Raw genomic sequence first — 25,268 nt, forward strand, 5'->3', positions numbered from 1 at the left:
CGGGCTCCAGGCTCTGAGCCGTCAGCCCAGAGCCCGACGCGGGGCTCGAACTCACAAACCGCGAGATCGTGACCTGAGCCGAAGTCGGCCGCTTAACCGACTGAGCCACCCAGGCGCCCCAGCCTACACGTTATCTAAAGCACAGAGTTAGATGAGCCCTGACTTACGTACGGACCCGTCACACCATCAACCCAATCAAAATGGTGAATACATTCGCGGCGCTCAAAAGTCAGAATGAATTTTGACCCAGGCCCCCCCAGCACAAGTCACCAAGCACCTCTGTTCATCGGGTAAGAGGAACAGAAGAGCTAACAGGTGGTGAGTGCCCACCGCCCCGACACGACGCTTCGTGTTTTACCCACGTCGCCCCGGCAAGTTCTGGGAGGTGTGCCCGGCACTCTGGAGGAGGCCGCGGGCCCAGCAAGGGCCTGGTGACTTGACTCCAAACCCCGGGGTGCGGCTCTGGGTACCTTCCTCTACTCCTCTGGGCCCCTCTCTCGCCTGACGGCAACGAGAGCACCCGCCTCACGGGGTCGCGGTGAGGATTCAGAGTGTGTACCTTTCCAGAGGAGTCAGGACGGTGCCTGGCACGTAGTGAGGGCTCCAGATGTGTTCGCTGAAGAAGATGATGGCAGGGTTGACTTCTTTGAACAGGACACGGAGGTTCCTGAAAGTTCCATGACTTGCCCAAGGGCGTTCTGAGAGTAAACTAGGCTTTAACTTGGGCAGTCTGAGTCCACGCAGGTGCTCCGGACCCCGCTGCTGTCCTGTCCGGGAGAGGGGAAGCTTGAAGCCTGACGCAGCCCGGTGTCCCGGCCTGTGTGGCTGCACGCCTGCCGGCTCCTGCCCAAACGGACCGGGAGGCACCGTGGGCAGGTCAGGCACACAGATTTCTCTCCGCACACTCGACTGAACCCATTCTGACAGTCTGTGTCCTCACAAACACGACAGGTGGCTGCTGGTTGAGGCAGGGAACGTCTGAGACCCATTTGGGGGCCTCTCTCCTCCCACACCCCACAGAGGGAGCATTCCCGCCCCCGATGTGTCATCTGTGACCTCCGGAGGCCTCAGGCACGGCCTTCAGTCGGCTAGGATTTCAGCTTTGTAGGACAGAGTGGGAGGCAGTCGGGAAGAGCCACCTCCCACTCTCAATCGCCTCCCGGTGGGACACACAAGGGTCCTCGGCTACCCCCAGATGGGGACTACCACTGTGGGAAAATGCTGCACCAAACAGGGGTCGACCCTGGAGGCTGGGGGCCCTCCAGCTGTTGAAGGAGGCACGCGGCCGAGCTCGGGTGGAGAGAAAAGGGGTCCGGCTGGCCGAACGAGAGTCCTGGCCCCCTTCACCTGTTCATCCAGGAGCGCTGTGGCCAGGCTGTGGCCAGGCTCTGTGCACTCGCTCACAGGCCTGGGACCGCTGTCCTCCCCTCCTACAGACGAGGACGCTGAGGTCCCTGCGACTTTGCCGAACTTCACTGGAAAGCTTCCCCGAATGTGCTGACGCTGGCATCTGAATTCGGGTTTCCGTAGCATCGACCCAGACCCACACCCACTGAGCTACCCCCCCCCCCCCACCGCCACCCTGCTTCTCTGGGGAGCACACCAGGTGCGTGACTCTGTAATGGTGTCATCCTTAGTACGTGCCAGGGGCTGGGTCGGGTCCTTACGTTCTCCGGAACTCCTCCCAAGAATTCCAGAAGAGTGAGCTCTGTCTCATAAGTGCAGTACTGGGGGGGAGGGGGGTCAGTGCCCCTGCACATCTGGCTTGAAGGGAGGCCCTCCAAGGGCAGAAGCAAACGTGGGGCCGGGTATTAGGATCCCGTCGCCTCTGCCACAGATGACTACACACTGGTGGCTGATGACAACACACACTGATTCCCTGACGGTTCTGGAAGGCAGAAGTCCTAAGCAGGTTTCCCAGGCCAACATCAAGGTGCTGCAGCGTTGTGCTCCTTCTGGAGGCTCTCTGGCAGAATTGGTTTTCCTTCCTTTTTTTTTTTTTTTTTTTTTTTAAGGTTTATTTATTTTGAGAGAGTCAGAGACAGCGCAAGACGGGGAGGGACAGAGAGGGGGGAGAGAGAGGGAGAATCCCAAGCAGGCTTCATGCTGCCAGCGCGGAGCCCGATGCAGGGCTCGAACTCACAAAACCGCAAGATTGTGACCTGAGCTGAAACCAAGAGCTGGATGCTCGGCCGACTGGGTCACCCAGGCGCCCCCGTTTTCCTGCCTTTTCCAGCTTCTAGAAGCACCTGTGTCCCTGGGCTCGTGGTCCCTGCCTCCATCTCCAAAGCCAGCGCTGCAGCACCCACAAGCCCTCCCTCGGACTCTGAACTTCTGCCTCCACATCTCTCCTCTCTCTCTGCTGCTCTTGCCTCCCTGGGACGAGGGTCCTTGTGGTTACACTGGATCTACCCGATACGGTAGGATAAGCTTACACCTCGAGAGCCTTGACTCAATCACAGCTGTGAAGTCCCTCTTGCTGTGCAAGGTAGCATTTTTTCCCCGCTCCAGGGACTGAAATGTGGACGTCTCTGGGGGGCTCCTACTCAGCCTACCACAGGCTGGGACTGTGGTTCCCCCCCCCGCCCCCGACACAAATGACCAGTACCCCCAGAGCCAGACCAGTGGGAAGGAAGGAGTCCAGATGGGCCGGGCCGACTGAGGGTATCCCGCGGCCAGTGGAAAGGCCCCAGAGGAGCAGGGCATGGAGGTGGGGAGACCCAGGGCACGGCGCCCACATGCCTCCAGTCCAGGCCTGGCTCCAGATGGGGCTACATCCACAGGCTTGTTCCTCGAAGAGCAGAATTACTTTTAAGTTCTAAAAATACTGCCCGTTGCTAAACAAACACCGGGGCTCTTGTGAAATAAAGCAACAACATGAAAGGCCTGGCAAGGGGCGCCCCGAGATTCTGATCAGCAAGCAGATCGGGGCAGCTCTCTCCACTGGAGCAGCCAAAGCCATTTCCGAAGTTCTAGTGGAACTCAAGGCCAAGGTCAGGCTCTGGACAGGAGCCAGTGCCTGAAGCTGAAGGCACGGGGTGGGAGGAAACCCTGGAGAAAGACAGCAAACTAACACTTGTGGGGTGCCTCTGGGAGGGCAAACAGCTCTCCAAAACAGCCTCCAAAATACCCCTGCAAAAAAGGAGCATTTTTAGGTCCGTTGTTCTAAAGGCAAAACGAGGGACGCCTGGGTGGCGCAGTCGGTTAAGCGTCCGACTTCAGCCAGGTCACGATCTCGCGGTCCGTGAGTTCGAGCCCCGCGTCAGGCTCTGGGCTGATGGCTCGGAGCCTGGAGCCTGTTTCCGGTTCTGTGTCTCCCTCTCTCTCTGCCCCTCCCCCGTTCATGCTCTGTCTCTCTCTGTCCCAAAAATAATTAAAAAACGTTGAAAAAAAAAAAATAAAGGCAAAACGAAGGCTCAGAGGTGAAGTGACTTGCCTAAAGTCACACAGCAAGGATTGCAACCAGGTCCACCTGACTCTAAGACCAGTGTCCTTTCGACTTTGCCACTTAAATTACCTCCAGGTTACCCATGAACTTGACAAACACCTGCTGACTGTGGCTCCCAGCAGGAGGGCAAGTGGTTGACAGTGCAAGTTCTTGGGCCCGACAGCCTGGGTCTGAACCCAGGCTCTACCAGGGAGGGATCGTTAGCTCTCCGGGCCTCAGTTTCCTCATCTGTAAAGTGGAGCGGACGAAAGCACCTGCCTCACAGGGCGCTGTGAGGATTTAACGCGTCAGTTCAGGTAGGGCATTTAGGCTGGAGCAGGGCCGCACTGCACGGAAGCCGCGTGCCCCCCCTGCTTTGGCCCCCGCAGTCTCCGTCCCAGCCACAGCCCCGTCCTCTGGGTGGGTGTGAAGGAGCAGAGGACCCGGGCCCCCACGTGGCAGACAACCCGCACACCCACGCAGGCCAACCCCTGGAGCATCTTTCTGCTAAAGAGCCACGACGTCCACCAGCGGCAGGAGACTGTTCGTTCGCCTCCCACTCTGCCCCAAACTGGCTGCGGAGCTGGCAGGGCAGTTCCCGTCGGCAGAGTGGGAGCAAGGACGGCATCTAAGCCCTGCCTCACCTCTACGGCACAGACCCACCTCTCTACTTCCTGTCTGCCCGGTTCCACACCAAACGCACTTAAAATCACGCCGTCAGCTAACAATTTGCTGTCCGCTTAGCCTCCAGGCGCTGTTCCCAGATGCCTTACCTCCGTTACCGCATTAACTCCCGTGCGCTGGAAAGTGCTCTACCCATTTCACAGATGAGGAAGTTCCAGCCAAGAGAGGTTAGATCCCTTGCCCAAAGCCACACGGCAACAGAGTAGTTGAGGCGCGGTTGGAGTGGGCCTGGATGCCTCGGCTCCGCGAGGCCCCGCCGGGCCCCAAGCGCCCAGGGTCCCGGTCAGCCCCGCGGCCTCTGGGCGCCCGCTGCCAACTCCCAGCCCAGGCCTGCTCAGAGGCTCCTCTGCAGAATCAGCCTGACAAGCTGCCGGCTCCTGGTCTAGCACCGGGGGCCTGTTCACCCTTCACTCTTCAGTGCAGCTTTACCGAGAAGCCACGGCATTCTCACCGTGAGCTGGCTGCTGGGGACAGAGCAGAAGGAAATCAGACTCGACCCCTGTGCCCTCCTGTGTCTGACAATAAATGAGCGTCCAAATGCAGAAAACAGTCAGAAACTGTAAAACGTACTGTGAAGGGAACCATTTGGGGCTGATGCTGAGAATGACTGGGGGGCGGGGGGGGGCGGTGCACAGGGCAGCAGGTCTCCAGGGGAGAGGAAGCTCCAGGGGCCCCTCTGAGCAGGTGACACTTAAGCCGAGTCCGTGAAGGATGAGCCGTTCTGGGAGGCGGGGAATGCTGGGAAAGAACACTCCAGGCCAAGAGGCCAGCAAAGCCAAAAGGCCCTCCAGGAACAAGTGGCCTCGGGGCATTTGAAGAACAGACCAGAATGTGACCCAGCGCACTCGGGGCGATGAGGTCGGTCAGGGAGGTGGACACTACGTCACACGGGGAACATGCAAGTCCCTCCCAGGGCCCCACATGCCAGGCCGGGTGCCAGGAGGTGTGAGGCACCCAAGATGCCTCCTTCCTGCAGGTGGCAGGCCTCTGGGAAGATCAGCTCTTCCGGGAGAGGCCGGCCGGAGGGGAGTCTGAGGGGGAGGAAGCACACAGAAGCAGCAGGTACCTCTCAGGCAGCATCTCGCTGGCCGATCTGATCTGCACTCCCCTCCGAGAAGCAAGACTTCTGGGAGGGGAGGGCGGGCGGGGACCTGGTAGCTTCCTCAGTGTCCTGTTCGTGCAACTCTCCATTCCTGGAGCGCTCACTGCGGGCCAGGCCCTGAGCTGGGTTCTGATGGCACAGTGATGACTCAGTCACACAGCCAGGGTGTTAAAATCCAGCCACCAGTGAAGGCACCCGGGGAGCAAAAGGAAAGGCATGAATCACTGTGCTGCCAGCAGGGGAGCAAGAGAGAGGGATGGGGGTCAGGACGCAGAGGGAGCAGGATGCGTCTGCAAAGGGAAGGAGGGGAAAAGCCCACCCGGTGACCACGTGTCAAAGGCTCTGGACCCTGTGGGTGTAGGGGGCTGAGGACCAAAGACACAGAGGGCTGGGCCAGCTCTGCTGCCGGGAAGAGACTAGAAACTGGCGTGCGTCCTCTCCGGTTGGCTGCACGGGGTCCAGAGCCAGGGACAGAGGCCCGGCAGAAGGGGCTGGGGGTGGGGTGGGGTGGGGTGTGGAGGGCAGCGTGAGCCGTCCAAGGGAGTAGCTCCGGTGACTACTGACGGGAGGCGGCACGGCCCAGGGTGCCCAGACCTGCCCGTTTTCCAAAAGAAGGTGCAAATCCGCACCGTGAAGAGTTTCCGACTTTCAAACACTGGAAACGCATTCAAGCATTGAATAAGCAACACAGACTCAACAGAACATATCTGTGGGTCGGCAGCTTTACGGCCTGGGATAACCGAAGGCAAATAAAAACAAGGAAGCGCGTCGGACATGCCTGAAGGTGCTTGTGCCGGGCAGGAAAGGGCTTCTGGCAAGAGGGGCGTTTTGCACAAAGTGCCGAAGGCAGGAAAGGAGAAGCAGGTTAAGGAGAACACTGTCTGGCTCCTCCTGTCGGGCCCCTGATTATTTCCTGTGCAGCTGGTGTAGGTGTGTGAGTTCCAGCCTCTTTCTGAACGGCAAACGTATGGGGACGGAGGCCCAGCCCAGGGAGGCGGTCCCCCGGGCTCCTGCTGTGATGGAGCTGAAATGGGGAACAGTCGACGCCCATCAGGCTCTGCAGGGAACGCTGTGGGGCTCCCAGGGCGGAGGGTTCCTTGCTGTCCTTGCAGACGGGACAGCAGGGCCCAGCCCAGCGCTGGCACCTTGGGGGATCCTGGCAAAGTCCCAGCTCGTCCCAGCAGAAATGCACCTGAAGGAGCTCCGTGGAGCTCAGCTTCTCCCTTTCTGCCCAGAAGGGTGCCGGCCACCTTCTAGGATCCAGCGCACGAGGCTCAGGCTCCCACTTTCCCCTTAGCCTCCTCCTGCTGCCCCAGGAAAACTCCCCCCCGTGCTGCTAAGCACTGAGACAGCAGCGGTGGCCTTGGCGGCTCACGGTCTGCTCCGTGCTGGGCCTGAAGCACGGCGGGGTGAGCAAGAAGGTGGTGAGCGTGAGGGTGTCGCTCCCGTCCTCGGGGCTGATTGTGCCCGGGGCAGGTGGCTGAGGTGACAATCCATCCTCCCGTCCCCCTTCCAGGCAGGTCCCAGTATCATCCCCACTTTGCAGATGAATAAATATCATGAATACCATGAATATCATCCCCACTTTGCAGATGGTCAGACGGGCTGAGGGACGAGCCGGGATTTGAACCCAGTGCCTGAGATCCCAACTTCCACATATGATGGCCTCCATCGATGCCAAGGGGCAGCCAGGTGACAAGAGACAAGTGACAGGCCACGGCCTGAGAGGAAGGGAAAGAGAATCCAGCACAAACAGACTGAGCCGCCACATTTTCCCAAGTGCAAGAATGAACACTCCCGGATGACCTCGAGTCACTGAGAAATGTTGACCTGTGCTCCCCTGAGTCTGGCTGGTAAGGGCAGGGGCCAGGTTCTAGGAAAGCTTGCTGTCCCACGTGATGGTCACACGTGGGGACCCCGAGAGCCCAGGCGAGGGGAGGCGGTCTTGCACGCAGCTGCAGTGTGCCCAGAGCTGGGGCCGGAGGCCCTGGCTTCTGCGGCCGAGCCGCACATCTGTCCCCACCTGCGTAAGGGTGGCCCTTGTAAACGAACTGCCCGCCTGCTGCCTGCGTTGACAGCCATCCCCCCAAACAGGCAATGATCAGAATCCCACACGCTGGACGGATTTTACGAATCCCGTCGGCACTGCATCCAGACCGAATACAACCGGGGGTGATTGGATTTTCTGGCATCAGGAAAATCAGGGCCTAGGACAGCAATTCTGAGTGTGGAGCATCATTAGCCTAAGTGCAGCCACCCCGTTTTTAATTCCAATCCCCTCCAGCAGAGCTCGGCAGGGCAGAGCTGCGGGGCAGCCCTCACTCCCTCGGTGACTCCAGGCTCCGGCGGGCGGGATGGGGTGGGGATGGAAACGGAGATGCCCAAGCCACGGGAACTCTGCCTTTGCCTGGGAATGCAGTCCCCACAGGGGAGGGCGACATTCTGTCTCCTCTCAGGGAGGCTCGAGGAAGCCAGAAGGAGGGGGTGATGGTACAGGACCCCCAGCCAGGGGCCTGAGGCCAAACGTGGGGAGGAAGCAGGCCCTGCCTACACCGACTGCTTCCTCTGAAGGAAGAACCACTGCCCTCGTTCCCCTCCTCCTCCCTGGCCGGGGCCTTCTGGATTCTCTGTTTCTACGCTACACCCCCAGGCTGCCTTCCTAAATCCCAGTAGAATCCCATCACTCCCTGCCTCAAGCCTGCAGTGACTCCCCAGTGCCCTCCTGCCGGAGGAGACACTGCCCTGTGCCAGGTGCCCAACCCCCATCCCTGTGAATTGTCCTCCTCTCCCATACCTGATCTGCCAGAAAGTCAGGTGGATTCTCCAACCTGTCCTGCCAGGACTGCAGCTGCCTTCCAGGACCACCCCCGTCCCAGTCTACTCTCACAGGCAACATCCAGAGGGGCTGCTTCCCATGCCAATCAGGTTGAGATGCCTCCCTGCTTAAAACCAGCGCGATAACAAAATCCACTTCCTCACTCGGATCGCAAAGCCCCTCCCGAAACTGCCTGTCCTCACCCCCAACGCTCTCCCCGTCCTTCACCCTCCAGCCACAGCGGCTTCCTCTGTCCCCCTCCTGGTGAGCTGCCCTCCCGCCACCACCCTGATTCATCAGCTGTCTCCTCCCCATCGGTGTCGCGAGAGACCCCTGCTTCAGAAAGGCCTTCGCTGACACCGCACGCCAAGGAGCCCCTCGCCCCGTCCCCAGGATCTTCCATGCCTCCCACCCCCATTTTCATCCTTTATGGCACGTGTTTCTATCTTATCTCTTTCTCGTCTGTTCGCTAATTTATGACTCGACTCTCCTCTAAACTGCTGAGCTGGAAGGAGGCGACACTTTGTTCTCTCCTCCACGAGACACTCGGCACCTCGCCCCGGGCCTGGCATGTGGCCAGGGGTCAATCGATATTTCTGGGATGAATGACTCTCTGCGTTTCTGATACCTGGCGAGTGCCTGCCGTTGCGCCCTCGATTCAACCGAACAGAGGAAAGCAGCCGCGGCCACTGCTTGCTGAGGACCCACTAATGACTTAGCTGGTAGGTGCGGGCAAAGCCCCTGGGGCCCAGTGTCCCCTGTGCCTGTCCGTCTCCGGGAAGGCGGCCGGCCAGGGCCCCATCAGAGTCCTATACCCCTTGCACACAGCTCGGACACGGAGTGGAGCCGCTTTCCCTAAGTGGCTCCGGAATAAGAAGACAGCGGCATCCCCTCAGAGGTCCTGCGCACCGCCCCCCCCCCCCCCCCCCCCCCCCCCCCCCCGTCTGCGGCGGGACGGGTGCACCGAGTCCTGGCTGGCCGCGAGCCCACCAGTGGAACTGGCCTGGGATACACCAACCAAGAAAAGCTACAGGTCAGCACTTTCTGGGATTTGTTGCTTTAATATTAAAATATTCATAAAGAGAGGCAATATCGCCGTGCACGCGTCTCCTATCTGCAAACGAGGATTAACATCTGTTCCCGGCACTCGGCCAGCGCAGGGCACGTACGGGGGAACTGGCGCTGTGCGAGGGCAGGGCTGCGAAACTGCCGGAGCCCGGCAGGCCAGCACTCGGGCGGCGGCCCGTCCTGAGAGCGCCTGACGAGTCTCACTCGGCATCACGGCCGATGCAGCGACATTACCCAACACGGAGCCCACGTTCCAGCCGCCCCAATCGTCCCCAGGAACCACTTCTGCGGCTGCTTCACCCCCCAGTCCGAGATCCCACATAGGGTCGCACGTTGCACTGAGCCGTTGTGGCTCCTGATCGTCCTTCAGTCTAGGCGGTTCCCTTTGCCTTCTGTGGGTCCTTTGGTGACACTGAAGCTGCCTGCTCCCGATCCAACGAACCCACAGGTGACATCGTGGCCTCTTCCTGTGTCCTGTCAGGAGGCCCACACGCCGTTTGCCCACTCTGGTGACTTTCTAATTAATTACACACTTACTAACTAGCTTTCGTCTCTCCCCTCCTTTCCCCCCTTAAGAATCTAATTTTCTCAGGGCGTCTGGGTGGCTCAGTCGGTTAAGCGTCCAACTTCGGCTCGGGTCACGATCTCGCGGTCCGTGAGTTCAAGCCCCGCATCGGGCTCTGTGCTGACCTCTCAGAGCCTGGAGCCTGTTTCAGATTCTGTGTCTCCTTCTCTCTCTGACCCTCCCCCGTTCATGCTCTGTCTCTCTCTGTCTCAAAAATAAATAAACGTTAAAAAAAAAATTAAAAAAAAAATCTAATTTTCTCATTGTTTTGGGTGTTCAAAGTATCTTATCTTCATCAGCAGCCGCCTCTTCCAACCGGTGCCTGGTTTCTGACCCATCTGTCTCTGAATGCATCCTTGCTTTCTAGAATGACAGGATGGTCTAGTCATACCTTGTTACTTTCCGTTGCCCCTACACCCGGGATCCTCCACTGAGGTCCAAGGAGCCCTGGCTCCTTCTCACGGGGAACAGCAGTGAGCTGTGGGCACCAGGCGTGTGCACTGCTGCACAAGTCACTGCTTCTTTGCCCTTTCTGTGATTTCGACTCGTAAATCACATGCATATAAAATGTACATATGTAAATTATACGCACACACACACACACACACACACACAAAATCACGAGCATACTGACGCCTCCAACTCCCATCCAACACCTTCCCCCGTTCCGTATTCCCATGTTCCAGAGACGATCCTGGTACCTAACAGTAGTTTACTTATTTGGTCTATTCCGTAGTCACGGAATAAGTCCACGGTTATTACACAAGAAGGACTGCCAACAAATCTATGTAAACTTCTAAGATTTGTTTCCCATTCTGTTCTTTGAAGCCTTTGGGTGTATTTTTTTTTTTTTTTTTTTTTAATTTCTGAGAGAGAGAGAGAGAGAGAGAGAGATCGATCAAGTGCGGGAGGGGCAGACAGAGGAGACACAGAATCCAAAGCAGGCTCCAGGCTCTGAGCCGTCAGCACAGAACCCGACATGGGGCTTGAACCCACAAACCATGAGATCATGACCTGAGGCGTAGCTGGACGCTTAACCGACTGAGCCACCCAAGCACCCTCTGCCTTCGGATATATTCCACGAGGAGTATAGGGTAACCTGTTTCGTATTTGTGTTTTATTCCCAGGGCAAACCCTCTGAAGGGGGACTGGTGGATCAATGGGCCAATGCGTATGTGATTCTGCTCGCCGTACCTCACTTTCCCCCCGCTGGGGTCACACCATTCTGCCTCTCTGCCAGTCATGCGTGAGAGTGCTAGTCCCCCACAGGTGTGTTGGTGTCATTCTGTGCTTTTGCCAACCGGAGAGGTGAGCAATGATACCTCTGGGCAGATGTAATTTGTATCTTCTTAATCTGCTGCTTATACTTCCAGCCCTGGGATGAAGGCTCTGGCCCTGGGGCCAAGTCCAGGGCTCATCCCGAAGGTGCTGGGCTGGGCATCCTAGCGGGGGCAGGGGGTGGTATTCACGGTCACCATGCCCACCCACTTGGGCGTGAACACCGCGGACCAATGAGGCCCGAAACGACACGCTGGCTTCTGTGTACAGGCGAGGAGAGCTCTGGGTCTCTGGAGAAACCTCAGAAGCGTGCCCTTCTCCTCTGTGGAGAAAAAAAGGCTCCCTGGTGTCTTCAGGAGACAAAAGCAACGTTCTGGCCTTCTGCCCTGACGATCACGGACAAGCTGCCAGGCTCCTGTCGCGGGGCCAGGAGCTCCCTGCACAGTGCTCCGAGCAAGAGGCCAAGGGTGCTGGCTGGAGAGTGCCTGTGCGGGCCTTCGCTATTAATTGGCACTTCTTTTTCCTACATCAGCACCTGCGCTTCCCGTACCAGGCTCGTGGGCCACAGGAAGACGTCTTTAGCAATTCGGGTGGTGGAAAGATCCAGCACGGTGTCTGCAGTCCTCTTGCCATCGCACAGTCACGGCCCCAGGCCGGGCATCCCTCGGGGTCGCAGGGTGCTGGGAACAACCTTGGCTCAGAGGGGCTCAGGTGGAGCCCTGGCCCCACCCCCAAGCCCAAGCCTGCTCACCTCCACCCAAGGGCTGCATTTTAAGGGCTCAGAGAAACTTGGGGCATTAGTAGGGCAGTAGGACTGTGTTCAGTGGGAAGGGGCACATTTTTTCTGAATCTGTCTATATGGCTGTTTCTAATTTGCACCAAGTCTCCACAGAGGCTAGTGGGAGCCCCACCAATGTCTGAAATGCGCATCTACGATCCCCAGATTGGTGACCGGCCTACGCTTTTTGAGCTAAGATCCTACGTTACTGGGTCAAGGTTTCATTAAAGTGTTTAGAAACCTCTCTTAGGAGCACAGACAGTCAAAAGCGAGGACCGCACTAAGCGTCCAGGGTGGGGAGTCTAGGTCCAGCTTCCAGCTTAGCTGGGGCATGTCACTTCGTCCCCAGAGCCTGGCCTCCAGGTCCCGGCTCCCTTCCCCAGTCTTTCTCTGGGGAAAGGAGGTCTTTCCCAGCATCTCTTAGACCCCACTGTTCCACCCTTCTGGGAACCTGACTCCCCAGAACACCGTGCTCCACCAGGAGACACAGGGGCCCTCTGGGTGCGGAACATCAGTTGCCTGGAAACGCCTCCTTCTCAGGGCATCACGTGCTCTTGCTGAGGTTTTCACACGGAAGCCGCGCAGGCTAGGGATGCGAGCCTCCTCCAGCCGCCCCACCTCCCTTCCCCTGCCTTCCGCGTCCTTCTTCCTGCAGCCACCACCCGAAAGCTCCGTTCCTCTGGTGTCAACGAGGAGGCACTCCGTGATTTAATAGCTAACTTCTCTGCCTCCGCTCCCTCCCGTCGATCACAGCACCAGAGTGTTTTTCAAACCTCTCTGTCATGGGAAAGGTCATGTCTTTTTCAGGTCCATAAAGAACCGAGTGGCCTGTGGTGTCCTCACATATCATGAGCGGTCTCGGAGGGACGCAGACCAACCTGCAACGGAGGCAAGCAAGTGCTCCGGGCGACAGGGTCAGGTGCAATGGAGGGCCAGTGGGGCAGGTGAGCCCTGAGGCCGGCCACCTCACGGTCACCCGTGTGTACCATGAGTATCCAACCCCCACACCTTTGTTTGTGTCGTTCCCTGACCTGGAATGCCTGCCTGACACCTGTCCAGCTACTCGGAGCCTATCCTGCTGGTCAAGGGCTACAGGGAGCCGCTGATATTTTAACACATGGGTACTTACTGCCCCAGCCTCTTTCTACGACTCTTCTCGTTAAATCCTCAGGACCGGAGAGCAGGTGCTGTTGTAATCCCTGGGCCACCAACAGGACACAGAGAGATTGAGCAACTTGGCCAAAGTTCAAGTGGAGCCTGGTCCTGTCTCACCACCCGCATGACCTCGCGCACCTCTGCTCTTTACACATAGAAGGGAGATTGGGAACTATCCTGTAAGACGGCGGGCAGGATTCCACGAGCCGCGGGTTGCTTTCCTGGACGCTCCCTGCCGTCACTTCTTTCCTGAGGGTTCGGGCTGAACTCAGAAGCTCAGAGGGGCACCTTCCCTTCCCTATAGAAGCGTCTCCTAATTGCTCACTATGAATTGGGAAATCTCTACTGCCCTTGCTTTTGGCATTCACATAGAGTGTAAACGTGGCAGGCAGGAAGCCCCCTCGTTTTGAGCCACAAATCCCACCCTTAAATTATTCACCACATCTTTCCGACTTACTAGCAACAAAGTTTGAACAGCAACAGAGGCCACCGTGCCTTGGCATCATACCCCCCCCCCTTCTAGGGGGAGCTTGGAAAGCCCACCTCTGCCCGAGGAAAGCCCTCACACTTGCAGGGGAGCGAGGCCACCTCCCCCCCCGCCCCCAGCCAGCCTCCGTGGCAAGCGGAGCCTCCAGACCATATGACAACAGCCTACAGCGGAACCCCCCGTATGCCCAGTGGCCATCCATCACCAACGTGAAACTGCCCCTCAAATGTGCTGGCAGCCTGGGGGCGGGGAGCGTGGACCTCCAGAAGAGTGGGAAGCAGAAACCCTCTCGGATGAGAAGAAATCCAAGAATAGAAGAACACTGCCTGCAGGGGTTCCCTGGTGGGCATGGAAGATCCCAAAGAGGTGAAGGGGGCTTTACCAACTTCTCATCCAAAGAGGAGACACAACATTCCCATCCATGGGACCACAAGCCTCTGACTGACTTCCCACCGTCCTCGTCTATTAAGCTGTCATCAGGTGCTTTGGAAAACCCCGACATTCAGCAAGACATCACCAACCAGCTCATTCTTCTTCTTTTAAAATAGAACATTTTCAAAAATGTTTATTTTTGAGAGCAAGAAAGAGACCGAGCAGGGGTGGGGGAGGGGCAGAGAGAGAGGGCTCCCGGATCCGAGCTGTCGGCACAGAGCCCGACGCGGGGCTCGAACCCACGACCTGTGAGATCGTGACCTGAGCCGAAGTCGGACGCTCAACCAACTGAGCCCCCCAGATGCCCCACCGACCAGCTCATTCTTCTGCTCTATACCTGGACATACGCCTCACGGCGAGTTCGAGGTTTACCTGCCGCCAGCCGACACTCAGCCCTGCGCAGGTGAGCTGTGAGAGGTCTGGCGCTGGGAGGTCAACGCCCAGCCGGCCCCTGAACAGTCCTGGTCGGCGTGCGAGCTAGTGGTCTCCAAAGCCACGCTCCTCTGAGAGCTCCAGCTGCCAATGGCCCCACTCTGGCGGGTCTGGCCAGAGACCCCCAGTCCCCATCCGCCCACCTCCCCCGGGAAGCCACCCAGGGCCACCCCCGACCTTTCTGCCCAAGAAGGAAGCAAGTTTCCCCCAATCTGCAGTCACCTGAACTACGAGGAAGAAAGACAGGGGCCCTTTTTTCTCCAGTGACGCTGGTGCTCAGCCAGTGCACAGATTCCTTAAATGACTCAGAGGCAGTGACGCGTTCTCCTGGTCCCCGTGCGGGAGACAAAGGTCAGCGCTCAGGATGACACCGACAGGTCCTACAACCAGGAAACCCAGCCTGGGGGATGCCACCCGAGCACGAGGACCTTCCGGAATCTGTGACCGACCGTGGGCATGTACCTGTGGGGTGTGGGCCCTCACTCTGCACTTCCCGAGCCCTGGCGGCCCAGCAAGCATCTCGTCCCTGCTGGGTCCCTCTTTCCCCAGCCCTGCTAACTGCCGTATAGCAGCAGGAATGGGAACAACCACCGAGAGGCAGAGATAACATACTCCAGACCCTGACCTCAGGGCGCTCCTGGCCTTAAAATGTTGAGTCAACAGCCGCCTTCCCCAGGAAGCGACAGTCCCGAAGCCTTCATGGGGTTTTCAATCTTATGCCTTCATCTCAGGACCCATTTTTTGAGCCCCTTGCCCAACACCCGGTGGGAGAGAGAAGGGTTAAGGGCACCAGGAAGGCTGACCCTCTAGCCGCGTCTAGCTGGGCCCCGAATCCAGGACAGAACCTACCGAGGGAAGCATGGCACAGCCTCTTCCTGGGGCTCGGCAGGCGCTGGGGACACTGACCAGTCCTGGGCTGTGCCCCCTCCTGCTGTCTGAGCCCATGGGTTCCTGCTGAAGACTTCTTTCTTTCCTTGGGCACCGAGTTCTGCTGGCAAGGCCTGAATCAGAACGATTCTTGTAGATCTTCACGATGCAAAGCTCATGGGTGAGCAACTTGTCCAGAGTTCAGGGGCTGCAGAGGTCAGCGGGCTAAGGGCTTCCAGGTTGGGCTGTTGGGTGTGGGCCCCGAAGCTTCTCTCTGGGCCGGGGTCAAAGTGACAGGCCCCGCAGCACTCTCTGTGACCGGCGACAGGCAGGCAGCCGGTTGTGGCGTCAAGCTTCTGTCTGGCTTTCCGGGAGGTACTTTCCCCCTGTGTTCTGAGTATGCGGCTCATGTTCCAGTGGGACTTGTCACAACCCTCGGCCCAACCCGCGCTTTTTCCAGACGAGGCCTGCAGAGGTCAGGGGCAAGCCTGACGGAGAGCCCTGGCCTCCGGACTGCCCGCTCCAAGGTGCCCCCCTGCCTCTGACCCACAGGCCCAGCCTGACTCCAGGAGCCACATCACAAATGATTCGTCGTAAAAACCAACTGTTAACCACTTAAGCAAACAGCAGCGGGACCCACGGGCGAAGTCACGCAGGCCCTAGAGCCACCCATGCCTTCCTGGGTTTAAATTCCACCTTTCAGGAGGCTACTGCTCTGCCAGTCTTCTTGTCTAAAAAATGGGGAGGATTATCCGAGACAATGTATGGGATTTACAGCCCATGCATTCCTGGCCTATAAAAGTGTTCAGTAAAGGGGTGCCTGGGGGGTTCAGTCGGTTAAGCATCCAACTTCAGGTCATGATCTTGAGGTTCGCGAGTTCGAGCCCCACATCAGGCTCTGTGCTAACAGCTCAAGCCTGGAGCCTGCTTCGGTTTCTGTGTCTCCCTCTCTGCCCCTACCCTGCTCCCACTCTGTCTCTCTCTCTCTCAAAAATAAATAAACATTAAAAATATTCTTTAAAAATATTCAGGGGCGCCTGGGTGGCTCATTCGGTTGAGCGGCCGACTTCGGCTCAGGTCACGATCTCACGGTCTGCGAGTTTGAGCCCCGCGTCGGGCTCTGTGCTGACAGCTCAGAGCCTGGAGCCTGTTTCGGATTCTGTGTCTCCCTCTCTCTGACCCTCCCCCATTCATGCTCTGTCTCTCTCTGTCTCAAAAATAAATAAACGTTAAAAAAAAATTAAAAAAAAATATTTAGTAAATATGTATTTTAATTATGTATACATTAAATGTGTATATTATTTTTAGAAATATTACAGAGCCAGGGTGCCTGGGTGGCTCAGTTAAGTGTCTGACTCTTGATTTCAGCTCAGGTTATGATCTAATAGTTCATGGGTTCGAGCCCCACATCGGGCTCTGTGCTGTCAGCACAGAGCCTGCTTGGGATTCTTTCTCTCCCTCTCTCTCTCTCTCTCTCTGCCCTCCCCCGCTTATGCTCTCTATCAAATAAATAATAAACTTAAAAAAAATATTACTGAACCATCAGATGTTCACCTCCATCTTTTCTCTACTGTAGTACCTGACCCTGAGCAGAATTAGAATGCTCCTTTCTAAATTTCTACATTATTCTGAGTGCCAAAAAATGCCTCTCCTCCTGCTGTGCCCACACGCTGGGCTTGGGCACAAAGGCCTGCCCAGCTTGCCTGGCGGGTAGCATCACCTTGTGTCTTAGGCACTGGCCAGTCCAGGTGGCTAGAGCTATTTAAAGAGCTGGGCCGGGAGCCCAGGCCACGGTCACGCAGACTCGGACCTCTCTGGTCTCTGCCTGTTTCTGGAACGTGAGCCCAGGAGCCCCGAGTGCTGGGGCCTTGACAGCTCAAGGCTCTGCCCGGACCGGCCGGACGCTGCGCACCGGGGCCGGGTCCCCTCCGTGGCCCGCTGAGGCCGGCGTGCGGGGCAAGGAGGCAAGGCTGGAGTCTGCCTGAGCCATGTGGCCTATGGGGTACTGGGAAATGCTGCCCACCCCAAAACGCACCATCCCCAGGACCCCTCATTCCCCTACCCCCCTTTAAATACGGCTTCAATGATTGTAAGTGCACGCTATTTAATATGCACCGTTAGAGACGGTCGGAACATACGCCTCCCCCGGGAAACCATCACCACAATCAAGACAGCGAACACATCCGACACCCCCAAGTCTCCTCCCCCCGTTTGTGAGCCACGCTCCTGTCCTTGCTTCCGCCCCAGGCAACCACTCATCCCTCTGACCTTACAGATTCCTTTCCATTTGCTAGAGTTTCATGTAAATGGAATCATCCGGGATACGCTCTTCTGCTCTCTGGGCTCTGTCGCTCAGCGTGATTATGTTGAGATCCACCATGTGGCTACGTGGATCAGTAGTTTGTGGCTTTACTGCCGAGTAGGATTCCACCAGAGGATGCACCGGATTCCCTGCATCTGTCGGACATCCGGGCTCCTTCCTGCTTTTGGAGCGATGACGAAGAAAACGGCTACCGCCATTTCTGGGCCGGTCTTGGTGCGGGTACGTTATCTCCCAGGTGAGTAAACACCGGGGAGGGAATGGCTGGGTCACATCTCACCCGGCTGTAAAACACCCACGTTCCCGTGGTCCTTCAAAATCTTCTAAGTCAGGCGATTTAATTTCTACACTGTTCATTGTCGGTCGCTGGCCTTCTCCCTCTCCTCTGTGGCAGATGGTATTTTTGCAAAGATGGACACAATAGTGTCTCCCATACCACGTGCTCTTTACAGCGTGGGGTCTGGCTAGCCTTGTGGCTGGCCCGTCACCAACAGAATGTGGTAGAGGTGACGCCAAGTGACGTCTGAGGCCAGGCCATAAGAAGCGTGCAGGAGGACCCTCTCTGCGGGGGGCCCTAAGTCTCCATGTGCAAGGCCTGACCACCACGCGGGTGCTCTGGGTATCGTTTCCAGCTGAGACCCGCCCCCACCCCCTCCCCAAGGCACCGTACATGAGTGCAGCCGTCCTGGACTCTGGTGGAAGGGTCCCCCACGGCGGGGCCCCGCTGACACCACACGGAAGTGCAGAACTGTCCAGTTGAGCCCTGCTAAGTCCCCGACACAAAATCATGACATATAAGAACCACTGGTGGTTGTTTTCATGCCACTAAGATTTGGGGCCAGTTTGTTATACGTCAGTTATCAACTGGCGCGCTCTTCTAGAACATCAGCTCCATGACCAAGGGACCGTTTGTCTGTTTTGCTCACAGACCTACCCCGAGGGCCCAGAACAATGCCTGGCAGATAGATCTCCACAAGCGTTTGTTAAATAGACAAGGGAGTGGGGTATGATTTTATGAAGACTGAAGAGATTTCCGTTGAGCAAAAACTGACCCTGGTGTGGTAGTAACGGATCTGGGTCAAGTTCCAGTGCTGAGACCCGCAAGCGGCAAGACCCTCCTGGCGCCTCGGTTTCCCCAACTGTAAAGTCAGGCTCACTCTACCTGTGTCATGGGGCTGTTCGGAGGTTACCAGAAAACGAAGATGTGTGGAGGGCTCAGCACGGGGCTAATAACCCCAGGAGGTCCCGGATGAGGCTTGCTAAATCTGAGTGAAAAGGTGCCATCCCTGTTCCCTACCCGCTTCGCCTGTGTTTCAGTCGAGGCCTCGAAGCCCTGCTTTCTCCGCGCCTGATCAGACATCAGCGGTGCTGCTCTTACGGGAAGGACCTTACCCCCACCCCCGAGGTCTCTGAGGCCAGGAGAGCATCCCCTGGGGAGTCGAGCAGGGCCGAGGAGAATCATGGTTGAGGCCCCTGTCAGACTTGGCCCATGTCCATGGCCATCTGGGGCCAGTGCTCACCCCGGCCGAGCAAGGGTCCCTGCAACTCTGAAGAAAACCCCTCCCTCGCTCATAGCAAAGCTCTCCTCCCAGGACAGAGGCCAGCGTGGCTTTCGCTTTCCTGCCGCAGGCTCAGGGCCATGTCGTGACCCTGTCAGGGCGAGGTGGGCTCGGGACCTCCACCGTGACAGAGGCCACGGCTCCAAGTAGAATTTAATGGGGTCTTGGGCAACGCCATTTGAAAGGCAGCTCGAGAACGTGGCTTTTGTCACACCGGTCTTCCTGCCTCTTCTCAAGCTGTTTCCCCTGCATGAGTACCCTCTCTGTCCCTGCCAGCATCCCCTAAGGGCAGAAGTCCACCCTGCTGAAGTCCAAACCTGGCTCGAGCCAGGTACTGCGCATACTCCTGGCACACTCACAGCACACCTCCTGGGCTTGTTGGGAAGACTAAATGAGCTAAAGTTCTGGAGTATGTAGCATAAACACATTGCTCAGAAATGCTAGCTGTCACCACTACCACCAGCAATATCATTTCAGGGGATCCATGAGGAAAACTATTTTCATAATAATGCTATGATGCTATTTGCCTTTTTTACTGTGTATTTTCACCATTGGTACGAAAGCAACGCAGAGTAAAATGCTGACCATCTTAGCAGAAATCCAGGCAGAGGCATCAAACCATATTAGTCGTTATGTTCTTGACACCATGCACTTGTTCTTGAAAGAACAAACAAACGGGGAGGGCACAGTTTTGCTTCCGAATGTCCTTGATGAAGCAGTAAGAATTATTAATTTTATTAAAACTTGATCCCGAATACTTTTTTTTAAATTTTTTTTTTTTAACGTTTATTTATTTTTGAGACAGAGAGAGACAGAGCATGAACGGGGGAGGGTCAGAGAGAGGGAGACACAGAATCTGAAACAGGCTCCAGGCTCTGAGCCGTCAGCACAGAGCCCGACGCGGGGCTCGAACTCACGGACCGCGAGATCATGACCTGAGCCGAAGTCGGCCGCTTAACCGACTGAGCCACCCAGGCGCCCCACTTTTTTTTTTTTTTTTAATGGAGGCACATTGAAAGCTCTTTTGCTGCATACCAAAGAACAAAGGCTATCTTGACGAAAGACATTTGCGTGACCATTTGAGTTGCAAGCTAAACTAGCCACTTTTGCCATAGAATACCACATGTACTTGACAGACAAGTGACTAACGTATTAACCGAGCTACCTGGCAAACTGCTAAGTCCACAAATGAACTAAGTGAGCCTGTTCCTTCTGAGAAACAACTGACCATATTGGTTGTCGATGATAAAATTTGAGCTTTCAAACAAAAGTGAGAATTTCGGCAGATGTGATGTGCCACCATGCCAATAGCTTCTCAAGACTTAAAGACTTTTCTGATGAGATGAGTGGCGATGTTAACAAATGTGCCTTTTTGGTGATGGATAATGAAGTATGTCATCATTGAGAAGATGTGATCATTCAGGTGATGCACTGCTCAAGTGATCAATGGTAGGGGCGCCTGGGTGGCTCAGTGGGTTGCGTGACCATCAACTCAACTCATGATCGCACGGTTCATGAGTTTGAGCCCCACATCGGGCTCACTGTTGCCAGGGCAGAGCTCACTTCAGATCTTCTGTCCCCCTTTCTCTCTGCCCCCCCTCTGCTCATGCTCTCTCCCTCAAAAATGAATAAACATTTATTTTTAAAAAAGTGATCAATAGTAGATGCTAAAAAGTCGTGTGTGGTGCAGTATCCCTTCAAAGGGCAGACGAGACCAATGGCTATGTTCACTGCAACAGAACACAAAACCCTCACCAGAGAAAGTCTGAGATCGCACACAGCAGCAAATCTCTCAGATACTACCATCTAGTGAGTTTTAGCATGCCAACAAATTTACTAATACCTACAATCACCTCATAAGGCAATTAATACCCTCCTCCCTTTTCCAATATTATCTGTTTGCTGCCAGATACTCAACTCAAACAACAAATCACCGTAGCCTGGCTGAAGGAGCAGGTATGAGAATTTGGCAGTCTTCTGGCAAGTCTGACGTTAAAAAGGTTTTGTAAAAATGTAAAATGCTGCAGCTCTCCTCACTCAAGTAGCTTTGTTTGGGGAAAATATAAGTATTTTTCATTAAAAATTTTAAATTTATGTTAACACGTAATGGTTTCACTGCTGTTGTTTAAAAATAAATTATCGGAGACTTAAATAGGTTCTCAGCTTTAATTTCTAGAATAGTAAACACCTACAGAACTAAACCACATAAATAAGAGCTCCTTTGGGGCACCTGGGTGGCTCAGTTGGTTAAGTGTCGACTTTGGGTCAGGTCATGATCTCGTAGTTCGTGAGTTCGAGCCCCACATTGGGCTCTGCGCTGACAGCTCAGAGCCTGGAGTCTGCTTCGGATTCTGTGTCTCCCTCTCTCTCTGCCCCTCCCCTGCTCGAGCTCTGTCTCTCTCTCTCTCTCAAAAATAAATACACATTTACAAAAAAATTTTTTTTAAAAAGACCTCTTTGGGTCCTCAATTTTGTAAAGAGTATAAAGTGGTCTGGAGACCAGGAAGTTTGAGAAATGTTGTCTTAAGAAAATAAACTCATTTACAAACCCAGATCTTTGATGCAGCGGTATATAATGGCAAAAACACAGAGAAAAAAGTGGAAACAACTTATGTGTCCAATAACCAGGAAGTGGCTAAATTATGGGGCCTCCATTTGCTAGAACATTACGTAGTCATTACAAATTATGTTTTCAAAGAGTATTTATTGTGAGAAAATGCTCAATACACTCGACACACCATTTAAAAAAGGCAGAAGCAAATTTTCATGGTCATGTTTCTGTAATGCCTTGATTCTCAGGGGGAATCAATGGAACTGAGAGGGGGAAGCTGGGGAAACTGACAGACACCCCAAAGGGGCCCCATGAGCCGCAAGCTCACTGCACCTGTAGGGCCGGAGGACCCCGGTTATGTTTAAACACACAATAACGCCATTCTTTGTTGAACGATCATTCTCGACTTCTGCCTTTACACACACAGCGAGACCGAACTCCTAAACCTGACATTCCAGACTCATCCCCAAAGGAACCAAGGAATCTTCTAAACCCTGTTCTCCCCGAACGTGGCCCTTTGCTTTGCTTTGGCATTGGAACCCCGCGCTGGTGTTTCTGGTGTTTGCTTGAGTTCCTCATCCTCTCACGTTCTGGAAAATTCTGGTCTCATCCAACCCCCAGGCAAAGACGGGGGCAGGTAGGCAGGGAACTGCCAGGGTGGAAGTCTTTGGGGGCTTTGTGTTTTCCCACTGCAGGGACGCCGGCTGTTAACAAGCGTCACCCAACATCTGCTGCTTACTTGCTTTGCGCATTTATTCTCATTCTCCTCATTATGGGCATATAAATCCCTTTTCATGCTCCAGCCTCCTTCTGCCCACATCTGTCTGCAATTTACTCACCACGTGCTGTGGCTGGGGAGAAAGTGTCTTATTTATGACTTTGGAGAATGCCGGGCAGGATGCTTGGGCCGGCTGAAGGTGCCCACTGCTTTTGGGAACCACCGCGACCTTGAGCTTCCGTGGGCTCAGCGGGTCTAAGGTCCGGGCCACCCCTAACGGGAATCAGGGGACCAACATCTTCAGGCAGATCCGAGGTGTGCCAAGCCCCCTCTCGTCCGGTAATCACTAAGTGTTTGCACTAACAGTACTAGGCACTGGGCCAAGCACTTTATATCTCATTTAATCCTGATGACAAGTGATCTTGTCCTCTTCCTTTGAAGTAGCTACTATTATTGGCCCCAATTATAAGAGAAACAGCTTTGGTTTTGTTACCCTCAGCAAGAGAACTATATAGTTCAGAGAGGTTAGGGAATTTGCCCGAGGTCACGCAGCTAGTAAGTTAGATAGAGCTGGGATTCAAGCCCAGATCTGACCCCAGAGTCTGCTGTCCCCTTTCCTGAGCTACGAAGGACTCCTGTTGCTCTCGTCCACCGGACTGAATTCCCCAGAGGGAAGAAGAGGGATGCGCCTGCAGGGGAAAGTTTCTGACTCTGCTTGTGATTAGCTCTATAACCTTGACCAAGTTACTTAACCATTCTGAACCTCATTCAGGGGTCTCCATCTGGGAAAGGGGGTTGATACCCCCTGGTAGGGTTGGGGTGAGGGACAGATCCAGTGCTGGCACACAGTAGGTGCTCCAGAAGGCTTTCCTGTCATGAATGCTGACAAGCCCTTGTTGTTGAGATTGCTGTTGACAAGGGAGCCACTCCCTCCGGCAGATCTCCGCGCCTGTGTTGGACTTCTGGTGATGGATAAGACGCCTTACAGCACAGAGTTAGGAAGATAATGTTTATTAATGTTTATATAATATATAAATGTTTATTTATTTTTGAGAGAGAGAGAGAGAGAGAGGACAAGTAGGGGAGGGGCAGAGAGGGAGACAGAGGATCCGAAGCAGGCTCCTCGCTGACAGCAGAGAGCCCAACGTGGGGCTCGAACCCATGAATCGGGAGATCGTGACCTGAGCCGAAGTTGGGACGCCTAACCAACTGAGCCACCCAGGATCCCCAAGCACGCACATCTTAACAGGCAGCTCTCCACCCTCACAGACATCGCCTCAGTCCTCAGGCCAGGAACGAGGTCTGGAGAGGGCAGACTGTCTGTCCCAGGAGCTGGGGAATGGTGGATAAATGAGCCTGCCCATTCCTTTGGACCGAGAAACAACCTAGAGAGGTTTTGCGCCCCCCCACCCATCCCCCCATCCCCAGACGGTTCCAGAAGGGCAAATATGGGTGAGAATTCTTTCCCTGGTCAAGGACATGGAAAGCAGGCTTCCCCGTCCCTGGAATAAATACTGGCAAAGGTGGCTGGGACTGCGTCCAAGGTAGTCCCAACTCTCCACAGGGTCATAGCACTCAGGGAGACCAAAGGACACCAGCTGGCCCAGCCCGAGGCCCCGAGGCACTTCCTCAGGGAGATTGCCCGTGACTGGAGTCTCCATCCTGAGAAAGGAGTGATGTCAGGAGACCCCCGGAAGCTCGAAGCTCGTACAGATCTGCCCAGACTCCTGGATGGCTGCACAGGCAGCAAATGCGTACGTGCCCGGCGCGATGACTTCCCAATCGCCCAGCATCGGCTGGACCACAGCACATTCCACCGGCCCCGTCTGGCCTGAAGACACCACCCGGAACACTGAGTGCCCCCACCGGAAGCACTACCCCAGCAGGAAATGGTTCACCTGTCTTTATGAGTAACACGTATTGCTGAAAAGAATTCACAGGAGGGGGCTGTGGACCCTCAAAGATGACTCTCCAGACTTCCTGGGGGACATTAGTGGGACGCTGGACAGACAGCCTGCTTGGCCAGTGTGCCAATGTTCTGCTGCTCATAGCCCAGCTCCGGGCAGGGAAACCCAGTACCAGAGCCAACTGATTGGCCTGCAAAACCCACCTTCCCCGCCCCTGCTTCCCTCCCAGTTAGCCCAGTGGGTGGGCCAGGACGCCCAGGTAGACACTACATTCCCCAGCTCTCCCTGAAGGCGGGCATGGCCGTTATCACCAAGCTCTTGCCAAAGGGAACGTCTGCCCCTCGATTTTGGCTCTTTCCCTGGACCTCCCCCAGGCCGAGGGGGAGCAGAGATACCCCGCAGCCTAAAATGCTCCGCTTGGTGGTTATGGAAGACAGAGACAAATTCCTTAAGCCACTCCGTTTTGGAATGTCTTTGCTATAGCAGCCTGAATTCAACCTAAGTAATAAAACCGCTTTGGCTTCAAAAATGAAGTTTTCAGGGTATTTATCATTCTAGTAAAATGGCACGTGGAAAGCAGGTTGCCAAGTTTTACTGCTTCCCCCCCTCCCCCCACCCCGCCCTGCCCAGGAGAATCAGAGACAGTAAGGGGGCCTCCAGAGAATCCAGGAAGCCCCAAAGGCCATTTTCTTGCCCTGGGTTACGGGTCCGAGGTCTCCACGCACTGTTAGAGGATGACTCTCAACCTTGCTTGAATAACCTTTTGAGACCCCTCCCAAGCCCCAAAGAGCGCGGGCAGGTGGCCCCCAGGAGTGAGGGGTATGCCAGCCGCTAGTGTCCCAGGCCAGCTCTAGGGAGAGCGGGCTGCACACGTGGGACCGCTGGTTTCCTCCTTCCCTAAAGCGGCTTCTGGCTGGCCGTGTGGTGCTTACAGGTGTCCCGGCTCAGCCAGAAAGCACCACACTCTCTCCCACCTCCTCTCTCGTCTCCTCGGAGAGAACACTGGACACGGCACTTCTCAGAGGGGAGCCCCCTCCAGGCCGACCACGGGAGAAGGGGCCCGAGCCCCCCGGGAGACCGCCACGTTGAACGAGAGCGAACGTGGTGGACGGACGCCTCCTCC

General features: G+C 55.8%; 1 protein-coding gene across 7 annotated transcripts in view; it reads right to left on the reverse strand.

The window, feature by feature from the left end:
• Positions 1-25,268, reverse strand: part of KAZN (kazrin, periplakin interacting protein) — a 1,084,458-nt gene that overhangs the window by 102,543 nt on the left and 956,647 nt on the right. The window lies entirely within an intron of this gene.

The sequence above is a fragment of the Neofelis nebulosa genome, chromosome 2, assembly GCF_028018385.1.
Source record: "Neofelis nebulosa isolate mNeoNeb1 chromosome 2, mNeoNeb1.pri, whole genome shotgun sequence".
Taxonomy (NCBI): Eukaryota; Metazoa; Chordata; class Mammalia; order Carnivora; family Felidae; genus Neofelis; species Neofelis nebulosa.